The sequence below is a fragment of the Sturnira hondurensis genome, unplaced genomic scaffold (genome assembly GCF_014824575.4).
Source record: "Sturnira hondurensis isolate 20B ecotype Veracruz unplaced genomic scaffold, ASM1482457v3 Scaffold0010600, whole genome shotgun sequence".
Lineage (NCBI taxonomy): Eukaryota > Metazoa > Chordata > Mammalia > Chiroptera > Phyllostomidae > Sturnira > Sturnira hondurensis.
In genome coordinates, this window is record NW_028083231.1 from 1226509 (window position 1) to 1239415 (window position 12907).

Consider the following 12907-nt stretch of genomic DNA (forward strand, 5'->3'; position numbering starts at 1 on the left):
CAAAGGCCATAATAAGAAACACTGAAGGACACTTCATAATACTCAAGGGAAGAATCCATCAAGAAGACATAAACATTATGAACATATATGCACCCAATATAGGAGCACCAAAATATGTAAGGAAAATCTTGAAGGACATCAAAGAAGATATAGAGAGCAACACAAATATACTAGAAGAGTTTAATAACCCACTAATAAAAATGGATAGGTCTTCCAAACAAAATATCAAAAAGGATATTGCCCCATTCATCAATGACCTAGATCAATGGATATAACTGATATATATATATATATATATATATATATATATATATATATATATATATACACTTTATGTGTATAAAGGTTTGGGAACCTGCCACCCCAAAGAAGCAAAACACACATTCCTTTCAAATGCACATGGAACATTTTCAAAGATAGACCATATGAGAGCACACAAAACCAGACACAACAAATTCACAAAAATTGAAATTATAACAAGCATTTTCTTGGCCCAAAGGCCTGAAACAAGAAACCAACTGAAAGAAAAAACTACAAAGCACTCAAATACATGGAGTTGAATAACATGTTATTAGACAAACAATGGGTTAATAATGAGGTCAAGGGAGAAGTTAACAAGTCTCTGTAAACAAGTGAAAATGAACACTTAACACTCCAAAACTTAAGGGACACAACAATGGCAGTCCTCAGATGGAAGTTCATACTGATACAGGCCTACTTAAAAAAGGTAGAAACATTTTAAATAAACATTTTATCCCTACGACTACAAGAACTGGAGGAATAATAGCGAACAAATCCCAGGGAGAGTAGAAGGAAGGAAATAAACATAATCAGAGCAGAATTAGATGACATAGAGACTAAAAGAACAATTCAAAAGATCAACAAAACCAGAGCCCATACTTTGAAAAAATATGTATTGAAGAGCCTTTAAGCAGACTCATCAAGAAAAACAGAGGGAGGATCAAAATAAAGAAAATCATATTTGAAAGATGAGAAATTATGAATGAAACAACAAAAATGCAAAGGATTGAAGAAATTACTACAAAAAAACAACATGCCAATAAATTTGACAACCTAGGTGAGATGGTAAAATTCTAGAAAACTGTACCATATGATCTTGCCTTTAACAGGAAGCTAAATAACAAAACAAACAAGCAAGCAAAATATAACCAAAGACACTGAAATAGAGAAAAGGGGGACAGAGACCAGAGGGGAGATGGGAGGGAATTTCAGGCAAAATAGGGGAGGGATTTAGAGAAACAAATATAAAATATATATGGACAACAACTAAGAAGGGTGGAAATGGAAGGGAGGGGGGAGCATGGAGGTGGGGTGGGATGGGAGTAATAGACAGAAAACTGTACTTGAAAAATAATTAAATAAATTTTGAAAAATAAATGAAGAAGAAGCAGAAAGCCTGAACAGACCAATCTCAGCTGATGAAATCAAAGGAGTAATAAAAATACTCCTGGTACATGAAAGACCTGGACTGGATGGTTTCACAGGAGAATTGTACAATGCATTTAAGAAAGAGCTAACTTCAGTCCTGGCTGGTGTAGCTCAGTGGATTGAGCTTGTGCCTGCAAACCACACAATTGCAGTTCAGTTTCCAGTTAGGGCACATGCCTGGGTTGCAGGCCAGTTCCCAGCAGGGGACTCACAAGTGGCAACCATACATTGATGTTTCTCTCCTTCTCTCCTTCCCTTCCCCTTTAAAGATAAATAAATAAATAAATCTTTAAAAAAAGAGAAAGAGCTAACTTCTATCCTTCTCAGACTATTCCAAAAAATCCAAAAAGAAAGAAGCCTTCCAAACACCCTTTTGAAACAGGATCATCCTACTCCCAAACTAGAAAAACACAAAACAAAGAAAACTATAGCCCAATATTGTTGAGGAACATAGATACTGAAATCATCTACAAAATATGGCAAACCACATCCAGCAACGCATTAAAAAGATTGTATGCCATGATCAAGTAGGATGCATCCCAAGGATGCAAGAATGTATCAATATTTGCAAACGATAAAACTAATACATCACATAGACAAAGGAAAGACAAAAATCACATGATAATATCGGTATATGCAGAAATAGCATTTGATAAGGTACAACACCCATTTATAATAAAAACACTGAGCAAAGTGCAAATAAAATGTGCATACCTCAACATGATAATGGCCGAATATAAGAAATCTAGAGCCAACAGCATACTCAATGGGCAAAAATTAAAAGCTTTCCCACTAAGATCAGGAGCAAGACAAGGATGTTCACTTTCACCATGTCTATTCAGCATAGTATTGAAATCCTAGCCAGACCAATCAGACAAGAAAACAAAATAAAAGGCATCCAAATTGGAAAGGATGAAGTAAAATTGTCAGTTTGCAGATGACATGATAATGTACATAGAAAACCCAATAGACTCCACCAAAAAATTAATAGACCTAAAAAGTGAATTTGGCAAATCAGCAAGATACAAACACAATATTCAGAAAATGTTATATACCAAGAATGAAATATCAGAAACAGGAATCAGGAAAAAAATTCATTTGCTGTAGCAAGAAGAAAAATAAAGTACCTAGGAATAAACCTAACCAAGGAGGTAAAAGACCTATACTCAGAAAACTACACAATGCTGAAGAAATAAATTGAGAAAGGAGCAAATAAATGGAAATCTATACTGTGTTCCTGGCTTGGAAGAATTAAAATAATCAAAATGTCCGTATTATCCAAAGCAATTTATAGATCCAGCACAATATCTATTAAAATATCAATGTCATATTTCACAAACATAGAACAAACATTTCAAAAATTTGTATGAAACCATAATAACTTCAAATAGCTTCAGCAATTTTGAGAAATAAGAACAAAGTAGGAGGGATCGCAATACCTGATATCAAACTATATTACAAGGCCATGGTAATTAAGACAGTATGGTACTGGCAAAAGAACAGACACATAGACCAATGAAACAGCATAGGGAGTCCAGAAATAAACCCAAGTCTCCATGGTCAATTAATATTTGACAAAGGGGGCAGCAACATAAAACGTAGTAACAATAGCCTCTTCAACAAATGTTGTTAGAAGATCTGGACAGCTACATGCAAAATAAAAATGAAACTTAGCCACTAACTTACACCATACACATAAATACATTCAAGGAGAATAAAAGACTTAAATATGAGTTGTGAAACAATAGAAGTCCTAGAGGAGAACATAGGCAGGAAAATCTCACATATTGCATGTAGCACTATTTTCACCAATAAAGGTCCTAAAGCAAGGGAAATAAAGGAAACAATAAACAAATGGAACCTCATCAAAATAAGAAAAAAAAACTTCTGTATGACTAAATGAAAACATCAGCAAAATGAAGATGAAACCAACTGTATGTGAAAATATATTTGCCAATGATACCTCAGACAAGGGTTTCATCTTTGAAATATATAGAGAACTCACACAACTCCACCCCAGGAAGACAAACAACCCTATTTTAAAAATTGTCAAAGGGTCTGAATGGACATTTCTCCAAAGAGGACATACAGAGGACCCAGAGACATATGAAAGGATGCTCATCATCACTAGCCATCAGAGAAATGCAAATTATAACCACAATGAAATGCTACTTCACACCAGTCAGAATGGTCACCATAAACAAATCAATAAAGAACAAGTGGTGGAGAGGTTGTGAAAAAAATCCAACCTTAGCGCACTGTTGGTGGAATTGCAGACAGGTGCAACCACTATGGAAAACAGTATGAAATTCCTCAGAAAACTAAAAATTGAATTGTTTTTTTACCTGGCAATTCCACTGCTAGGATTATATCTTAAGAACCTTGAAACACCAATCCCAGAGAACCTATGCACCCCAATGTTCATAGCAGCATATTTACAATAACCAAGTGCTGGAAGCAAAGTGCCATCAGTAAATGAGTGGATTAAAAAATGATGGTACATTTACACAATGGAATTCTATGCAGCAGAAAGAATGAGCTCCTACACTTAGCAACAGCATGGATGGAACTGGAGAGCATTATGTGAAGCAAAATAAGCCAGGCGGCGAAAGACAAATACCATATGATCTCACCAGTAACAGGAACCTAATCAACAAAATGAACAAGTAGCCAAAGATATTGAAATTGAGAATAGGCTGACAATGATCAGAGGGGAGAGGGGAGGTGATAGTGGGGGAAAAGGATATAGAGTTTATAGGAGTAATTATAAAGAACACATGGACAACAACAGGGGGGATGGAAAAGGGGGAGGGAGTCAGGGAGTGCTAGGGTGATGGGGAGAGGTGGGGTAAAGGGCAGAAAACTTTACTTGTTCAACAATTAAGAAAATTAAAAAGTAGTAAACTATCTCAATCATATTTTATATTGATTACATGTTAACATGATAATACCTGGGTAGCATGGGGATTAAAAATGTATTAAATTTAAAAAAGAATGGCCATCATTAATAAATTAACAAACAAGTGCTCACGAGGTTGTGGAAAAAGTGAACACTATTGCAATTTTAGTGGGAATACAGACTGGCGCAGGCACTGTGGAAAATAGTATAGAGTTTTCTCAAAAATTAAAAATGGAACTGTCTTAACCCAACAATCCCACTTCTGGGAATATATCCTAAGAAACTTGAAACACTAATTCAAAATAATATGCACCTTTATGTTCATTGCAGCATTATTTACAATAGCAAAGATTTGGGGGAAAAACACATGCCCATCAACAGATGAATGGGTAAAAGGGGTATGGTATGGTACATTTACATAGTGGAATACTAGTCAGCTGTAACAAAAAAGAAGAAAAAAATCTTACCTTTTGTGACAGCATGGATGGACCTGGATATTATTATGTTAAGTGGAAAAAGCCAGTTATAGGAAAACAAATACCATATAATCTCACTTATATGTAGAATCTAATGAACAATATAGAAACAGAAACATAGATACATGGATCAAACTTACAGCTGTCATAACAGAGGGGATTGAGGGACTGGCTGGAAGAAGGTGAAGGGATTAACCACAGAAGACATAAATGCATAAAACACAGACACAGAAAAGAGTGTTGTGTCAGAAAGAGGGAAAGGAAGGTGGAGGTGTGCAAAGGGGGGAGAGAATAGGGACCAAAAGAGAAGTTTCTTGGGGGCAATGGGTGCACAATGTAGTGTGCTGATGATGTTTCATTGAAACCTGTATGGTTTGTGAACCAATGTCACCCCAATAAGTTCAATAAAAATGGAAAAATGATTATACACCACCACCAAGAATGAAAAGTTGATTCAGCATATGAAAAACAATCAATGTAATACAATCTGTCAATAAAATAATGGAGAAAAATACACTATCATTTTAACAAACACAGAAAAATATTAAAGCATTTGACAAAATCTAACACCCTGTCAGTGACAAATTAGGGAAAAAAGGACCCTTCCTCAACCTGATAAAAGTCATCTATGAAAACTACACAGTAAATATCAGACTTAATGATTAAATCCTGGATGCTTCCACTAAAGATCAGGAACAAAACTGGCTGTCTACTCTTACCACTTCTCTTGTACATTGTATTGTAAGTTCTAGAAAGGGCAATTAGAAAAGAAAAAAAGTACCAGATTAGAAAGAAAAAAAGTGAAACTATCAGTATTTTTATCTCTGTATTCTATTTCTATCTATGTATAAAATACGATAACTTCTATATATAAAATCCTAAGCAATCCACAAAAAATCCTTGAAAATAATAAATGAGTTCAACAAAATTTTATGATATAAAAATCAACATACAAATAGTGTACTTCTGTATACTATCAATGAAAAATGAAATTTTATTTTTATTTTTTTATTTAATTCTTGTTCAAGTACAGGTTTCTGTCTTATATTCCCAGCCCTGCCCCCCCAAGCTCCCCACCTCCCTCCCATTTCCACCCCCCCACCTTAGTTATTGTCCATGTGTCCTTTATACTTGTTCATGTGAGTCCATCCCCTTTTCCCCTATGATTCTCTCCCCTCTCCCCTCTGAACCCTGTCAACCTGTTCTGTATTTGAGTGTCATTGGTCATATTTTCCTTGCTTGTTTGTTTTGTTGTTTAGATTCCTGTTAATGGTGATATCATATGGAATTTTTCTTTCACTGCCTGGCTTATTTTGCTCAGCATAATGCTTTCCAGTTCCAATCATGATGTTGCAAAGGGTAGGAGCTCCTTCTTCCTTTCTGCAGCATAGAATTCCATTGTGTAAATGTACCATAGCTTTTTGATCCAGTCATTTACCAATGGGCATCTAGGTTGCTTCCAACTCTTGGCTATTGTAAATTGTGCTGCTATGAACATCGGGGTGCATAGGTTCTTTTGGATTGGTGTTTTAGGGTTCTTAGGATATACTACTAACAGTGGAATTGTTGGGTCAAAAGGCACGTCCATTTTTAGTTTTCTTAGAAAATTCCATACTGTTTTCATAGTGATTGTACCAGTCTGCAATCCCACCAACAGTGAACTAGGGTTCCCCTTTCCCCACAACCTCTCCAGCACTTGTTTGTTTCTTTGTTTCTGATAGCCATTCTGACTAGTGTAAAGTGGTATCTCATTGTGGTTTTAATTTGCATCTCTCTGATAGCTAGTGATATCGAGCATCTTTTCATGTGTCTCTGAATCCTCTATATGTCCTCCTTGGGGAAGTGTCTGTTCAAGTCCTTTGCCCATTTTTTAATTGGGTTGCTCATCTTCTTTGAGTGGAGTGGAGTGAGTTCTTTGTTTATTTTGGAGATTAAACCTTTGTCTTAGGTATCATTAGCAAATATGCTTTCCCAAGCCATTGCTTCTCTTTTTATCTTGATAAGGCTTATTTACTGAAAGCTAGAAAGAAAACATCATTGAAAGACCCTAAAGACCTAAATCAGTGAGAAGACACCTTATATTTCTGAATTGGAAGATTTAATATTTTGATATGGCAGTACTCCTCCAAATGAACTATAGAATTAATAAAATTCTTAGCTCTATCCCAGCTGCTCTTTTTACAGAAATTAATAATCAAATCCTAAAACCCATATAGAAATACTAGAGGCCAAACATCCAGAACAATCTGAAAAAGAAGAACGAAGTTGGAAGACTCATTTCCTGATTTCAAAACCCACTACAAGTTACAGTAGTCAAGACAAGGACAGAAATAAATATTAAGGCTTTAGAATTGAGAGTCTAGAAATAAAACCTTGTATTTATGGTTAATTGATTTTCAACAGAGAGTGGTAAGACAGTTAAATTGGAAAATAATATCATTTTAATAGGTAAAATATTTATATGATCTGAAGAGAAACCAGAGTATTGAATAACCTTTTTAAAAAATGTTATTGGCAAGCAAAATATAACCAAAGACTGGTTATAAAGAACCAAAATATAAAGAACAGGCTGATAGGAACCAGAGGGTAGAGGGGAGGGAATTTCAGGGGAAAGAGGGAAGGATTTACAGGAACAAGTATAAAGGACACATGAAAAAAAACTAAAGGGGGTGGAAATGGGAGGGAAGTGGGGAGCACTCGAGGGGGGGTGGGTTAGGATGGGAGTAAAAGACAGAAAACTGTACTTGAACAATAATTAAATTTAAAAAATGGTATGGGATAACTGCATACCTACATGCAAAAGAATGGATGTGAATGCCTAACTCACACCATATAGAATAATTAACTCAAAATGGATCATATACCTAAATGTAATGGGTAGAATTGTAAAAATCTTAGAAGAAAACTTATGCATAAGCTTTTATAAAAATGGATTAGGCAATGAATACTTAAATATGACACTAAAAACATAAATAACCTAATAAAATTGACAAATTGGACTTCATCAAAATGAAAAATTTGTGCCTCAAAAGACTTTCAAGATAGTGAAAGACAGCCCATGTAATAGAAGAAAAAATTTTCAAATTATATACCTGAGAAGAGATTTTTATCCAGAATATGTAAAGAATGCTTACACGTCAATAATGAAAAGAAAAATAACCCGATTTAAAACTGGGCAAAGGATCTGAGCAACCTTTTTTTCCCAAAGAGAATATGGAATTCAAGAATAAACACCTAAGAAGATTCTCAACCTCAAAAACCACCAGGGAAATGCAAATCGAAACTACAATATAATACCACTTCACACTCATTACAATAGCTGCAGTCAAAAGGTATAACATAACAAATGATGGTGAGGATTTGGTTGCTAGTTTGGCTATTCTTCAACATGTTAAACATATTTATATTATACAATCCAGCAACTCCAGGTACACACTAAGTATATACTCAAGAGATATAAAAACAAAAAAACTTGTTCATGAATGTTCATAGCATTATTATTAACAATAGCCCAAAATTGCAAGCAGCCCAAGTGTCCATAAAATTAATAAATATATGAACAATGGGTATTATCCATACAATGAAATATTATTGAGCTACTAAAAGTACTGGTATATACTACAACTTGAATGAACCTTAAATACATTATACTAAGTGAAAGAGGCAGACACAAAGAACACGTATGATATGACTCTACTTATATAAAGTATTCAGAATAGGCAAATTGATAGAGACAGAAAGTATAGTATTGTTTGCCAGGTGATGGGGAAGATGGGACAAAGGAAGTCTGGAAGGTGGATGACTAATATTAGGTATGGGATTTCTTTTGGGATTGATGGAGATATTCTGGAATTAGATGGTGTTAATTAATACAAAACTTTGTGAATATACTAAAATTATTTAATTATATACTTTAAAGGGGTGAACTTTGTGTATTTAATTATATCTCAATAAGGCTGTTTAATAGTACTGTACTGAGAGATACTCAGAGAAGTCTTATCTCTGTCTCTGTTTCCTTTGCCCTATTTGTACCCACCCCCTCTGTGTAATCATTTTTCTTAGTTTCTGGATTATCCTTCTGTGTCTTTTTATAAAAATAAATATATATTCTCATTTCCTTTTCTTTATCACACAAAAGGTAGCATACTATATAAACTCTTTTGCACCTTACATTTTCCACTTAAAAATATAACCATGAAATCACTCTATATCAGCTTGTAAAGATCTTCTGTATTCTTTCTACAGTTGCGTGGAACTCCAACAACCAGTCCCCTATGTGTAGTCACTCAGGTTATTTCCAATACCTTAGTATTACAAATAATGCTGCAATAAATGACCTTGTACATGTGTTGCTTCATATTTCTGTAATGGTGCCATAAGGCTAAATTACAAAAAAAAAAATGAGTTTGCTGTTAAGGGATAAAAATATGGTTCAATCTCTCTCCATAGGAGTTATTATAATTCCACACTGCCACTAACAATGTTTGAGGGTGACTATTTTCAGAGTATTGCCCATAGAATGTGTTGCCAAGTGTGCCAAAACTCCTCCATCCTTACTTATAGCTAATAATTTTGCTTCCTACTTAACTGAGAAAATTGAAGCAATAAAAACATTAACAGGCTCCCAAGGACATAGTGTTTGTGCCCATGCTCTCCACCTTCTTGGCTATTACCATAGAATAGTTTTCCTTGCTCTTATCTAATGCCACTTATGCATTAGATCCCTGCATTCTCATCCGTTGAAGCGCATGACTCCAACAATTATCCACTTCCTATCATATCATTGTTTTGCTCTCTATTGGATTGTTCCCGTCAACGTACACATATGCTGTTATTTCTCCCATGACAGAGATGAAGGCAGAGACTTCCTTTAGAGTGCAGATACATAAACAACACAAGAATGGGAAGGGAGGGGTGTGGGGGAGGAAATTATGCTAAATTAAATTAGCCAGACAGCAAAACACAAATATCATATGATTTCACTTATTTTGTAATAGAAACAGCAAAACAAACAAACAAACAAAAAACAGAAAGAAACTCAGAGAGTTTCTTTGATGGTTGCCATCAGATTGATGGTTGCCAGAGAGGAGGGTGGTTGTGGGTCTAGGCAAAAAAGGTAAATGAGTTAGGAAGTACATTTTGTGAAAGGTAAAAGATTTATATGATCTGAAAAGAAACCAGAAAATGGTATGTAGAAAATAGACAGGGGGAGGTTAAGAATAGGATAGGAAATGTAGAAGCCAAAGAACTTATATGTATGATTCATGGACATAGACTGAAGAAGTGAATGCAGGTGGGAGGGGGTGTGCAGGGTGGAGGGGAATAAAGAGGGGGAAATGGAACAACTGTAATAGCATAATCAATAAAATATATTTTAAAAAAAGAGAAAAAAAACTACATTTTGGTATTTATAAAATACTCACTTGGGAAGTAAAATATAGCCCAAGGAATTAGCTGGGGGCTCCGCCTGCAGAGCTACCCAACTTCAGCTGTCATGGATAAGAATTTGTGTACCAAGACACGATCCCCTTGGGGAGGAAAAGTGGCCAATATCTCAGAGGAGAAGGGCCTGGAGCCTGTTCCTCAATGGCCTTTTGTTTTAATTTGCATAGGAATATAGGGCATGTTTGTGAAGCTCATCTATCATGGTCAGGCAGTAATAATCAAACAATAGATCACAATCAAAGAACTGTGAGGCCTTATTCTGAGTCATGGTCAGATAGCCAAAAGGCCATAAAATTTGGGGAAACAAACTCATTTTATGCTTGGACCCTCATCATTTAAATTGAGGGCAGTCTTAGTAAAGCAGGTTTCACAGGATTTTATGCATTCTTTCTTAGGTCTGATTGCCCCGGGAACCACCCGTTCCAGCACAGGGCCACACCAGCCTCCTGCATTGTTTCAGGCTTAAGTCACACAAGAGAAGTAAGGCAGCTAAGAGGTTAGGAGACTTTTTACAGATAGGATGAGGACTCAGTCCCTTGAAAAGCTGAGGGGTGGGGGTCCACCACCCCTTTTCTATAGTCCCCTTTTCTATAAGTCCCCTTTTGTATAAGTCCTTCCCTGACGGCCCTTCCATGACTGTGCTGTCTTAGGTTGTCCCTCCCTTGAGGAATCTTACCCATCATTGGCTAATCAATCATCAGCCTGGGGCCAAGCAGGGTGAAGTAAAGGGGGCAGAGGCTGCACCTCTGCCAGGAGGATAAGCTTTGTCTCCTTAGTGGCTTATGGTCCCAAAGTCTTTTTACTCAGCCTTAGCCATGGGGGGTTACAGCTTCTGAAAACAGGCAGGGCAGTTCCCAGCAGGGGTGAAAACTTACCTTTTGCTCTTAATGAAGAAATGGAGACATTCTCTTCTAATAATTTTGAAGTAGACTCACCTGATAACAGTGCTCTAGTCCAGTGGTTCTGAAATTTTAGTGTGTAACAGAATCACCTTAAGGGCTTGTTGAAGCACAGAGTTTCTGAATCAGTAGGTCTTGGGGGTGGTGTCCCAGGATCTGAATTCTCAACATATCTGAAGTCATACTGGTCTTGCTATTTTGGGGACTTCACTTGGAAAACCACTGCTTTACACCCTCATTTTTCAAATGACACATCATCTTTTAATTCAACACAATCTTCAGTAATTGTGCACTTATTAATAAACTTTAAATGGGAAAATTATCTCTTTTTTCCAGTTATAAGATACATTACCTAAAAAATCACAACACTTCTCTTGATTATACTTCTTTCCTCCTACCAACAACTGCTTCATTTCCTTGTTCATCTCTGAAGCAAATTCTGTCAATTCCTCTAAGTTTTTCTTAAACTCACCCAAAGCAGGTTTTCACTCCTTCCACTCCATCACACTGCTCTCATTCAAGTCTAAAAATACTTCCACATTAAGAAGACTTCAAGTTTAAGCTTTCATCTTATATCAGCAGTACTTCATTATGGATGACACCTTTTTCCTTTCCTACCCGACTTCCAGAACACCCTACAGTTTGGGTGGCCTCCTACCTCCCTTGAAACTCCCAGTTGTCTTTAGAGGCTCTCCCCTTTTCCCCACATCAATTTTGGCATGATCCAGGCATTACTCCTTGGTCCACTTTTCAAACCATTTTATTCAATCTACCCTGTGGCTTTAAAGAGCATCTATAGGCCGACAATTCCCAAAGGTTTTCATCCAGTCTTGAACTTCTAGATCATCTATCCAACAACCTACTCAGTATCTCCTTTTGAATAGACATCTGATAATCATCTAAAAGCCAACATAGCAAATTCCCAATCATCCCCTCGAACCTTCGCTTCCTGCAAGTTTCTCTATATCAGCACTGAAAGCAACTCCATCCTTCCAATTCTTCCCGGACTACTCCCTTTTTCTTACACCTCTGTAAGGCAGGATCTACAAGCCAGGAAGGTGCACTTGTGTTCATAATATTCCCCCCATCAAAAAATAGAGGGCTAGCACATATGGATATGCCATTTATTACTCATGTCACAAGGGGAGTGCCTGATGGCAGCAGGTCAGGAAAGAGAGGCTGCACCCCAACTCTGGCTGGTGCTACTTCTAGGGTTAGAAAGGGGGTAGCCTGTGAAAGCTCTACAATGTTATGATAATCATAGAGGCCTTGAGAGAGCTGAGACATCCAGATGCAGACTGTTTTCCTTCTTCCTTATGGCTGCTGGTAAGGCAGCCATCTGACTGCTGTGGTGGAGGGGCCATGTCCTGAGTTATCCCACACTCAACCCCAACATTACTCCTCCTCCTCACAATTTTCACATTAGTTCTTTTGGAGAGGGAGTCCTAGCATGGTGAGAATGTTGGCACATTATATCCATATGCTACAAATACAGTATAGACTACACTCTAAGAAGAGAAGAAGACAGGCTGAGAAGGCCAAGGAGGACAGGACTTTTATCTTTGCTAACCACATCACCCCAAGAATTTGACAGAGAAACCAGACCCCTGCGTGAATAGGGTACAGAAGTCTCTTCCTATATGATCTAAGGGGCACAAGGGAATGGGATCTGAGACTGGAAGAGAGAAGCTGCTAGCTGGTTCTTCCAAAGTAAGGATAGGGTGGAATCCCTGAAGCAT